Genomic DNA, 1,807 nt, shown 5'->3' on the forward strand with positions numbered 1-1,807 from the left:
AATTGAATTGAATTGAATTATTTCTTCGTTAAGAATTAACTTTAATAATATTAAACTATTAAATATTATAAGAAGAAGAATTCTTCCATATATATTTCCTGTCTTTTGAAAACCTGAGGATATACAGGCAAACAATCCCACTAAATTCTAAAATTAGATTTTTTTTTTGTCCCAGAACATAGTTGGTGCTAATAAAGGTATGAAATATACCATTTCCGCATTAAATGGTATTAACCGCTAGATGTCACTAAATCCTACACACTTACTCTTACACAGCATTCTGTAATTTTTTTGCATGCTGATTATTATTTGTATGCAACGCATGTAGGTCATTTCTCACTGCGTTGTGAATGTTTTTTTTCCTGTGCTCATTAACTCTCTAAAAGCAAACCTCCCACAGGCATCCATTTTTTGCATTATCCTGTTTAAATCATCCTAAAATAAAAACTATAATAGCTAGAGCATTCATACTTTTTGCAGCAGAAAGCTAAGTCTTCCGTCTCTAACAGCATCACGCTGTGCGCTCTGGGTGATGCGCGGTGGTGCGAGCTGATTGGAGTGGGTGGAGAAGAGCTGAGGAGAGTAGCAGCTAAAAAATAAAAGTAAACATGAGAATATGTCAAAAACTAAAAAATTTACATAGTTACAATAACTTCTGGAGTGTCTACAAATATTTTTTTTCATATTTCTTGTTTTTATTTAATCAAATCTGATGAAAAAACAGGTCCAGGTTACTTATGACTCAATTTCAATACTTTTCCTTCAATTATTAGGGTTTATTGACTTATAAAACCTTTTAGATTGGACTGTACAGATTTTAGGGATATGAATCATTTCACGATACTGAACTCTGCTACTACTCACTACTCAAGAAATGATCACCAATGTAAGCACTCAGACCATTATTATTGCAGAGTTCAAAGGGTTAATCATGTGCATTGCAGCCTCTTTTATTTTGTTTTTGACATGATGTGACCATTTAAAAAACAAGATAATGTCCAACAGGACTGATCTGAGCTCTGTGCTCCTGTGACCTCACGATTTCCTGAAAACTTGTCTCTTTGTTGAGTTACTGCTGTCATACCAGAACCATTCAAATGCCAAATTATGGCATTTATGAAGAGCTTAACTTTGAAAATAACAGTATATGGCATAAGAATAGCATGCCTAGCTAAGACATTCAGTATGTGGGATGTAATGATCACTGCGGCCTATAGGGGCTGCTAGCCGAGCTTCAGCCTTTTAGTCTTGCTGTGATCAGATGACTGTAATCCCACAGCACAGACTACATGTAGCCCACTGCTTGTGAACCTGGTGTTTCAGTAAACGCTGAGGTCTGGCTCACACTGTAAACATTCAATGTAAGACAGTTATTGAGTCATTACAAACACACACACACACACACACACACACACTCACACACACATCCAAATCCCCTTCAAAAATAGGTTACCTAAGAACAGATGCAAAGCTCAAAGGAAAAAAACATATGAAGATTTCCTCCAGACTGCAACTGCATCTCAGTGTCTGTCTGTCTGTGTGTCTGTCTGTCAATGACTGTGTTCACATGTGTCTATGTATCACTGTGCATTTTTCACTATGAATGTATGTGTGTGTTTGTGTGTTTAAGGGATTCCATTTTTATTAGTTATGGTGTACTTATCCTGCATAAACAGATGAAAGGTTGGCATGCTAAACATGAAGCCAGTTGGAGATAAGAATGGTGTGTGTGTGTGTGTGTGTGTGTGTGTGTGTGTGTGTGTGTGTGTGTTTTTAAGAGAGAGAGAGAGAGAGAGAGAGAGAGAGA

The sequence above is a fragment of the Morone saxatilis genome, unplaced genomic scaffold (assembly GCF_004916995.1).
Source record: "Morone saxatilis isolate NCDOM2014 unplaced genomic scaffold, NCSU_SB_2.0 Contig7, whole genome shotgun sequence".
NCBI lineage: Eukaryota > Metazoa > Chordata > Actinopteri > Moronidae > Morone > Morone saxatilis.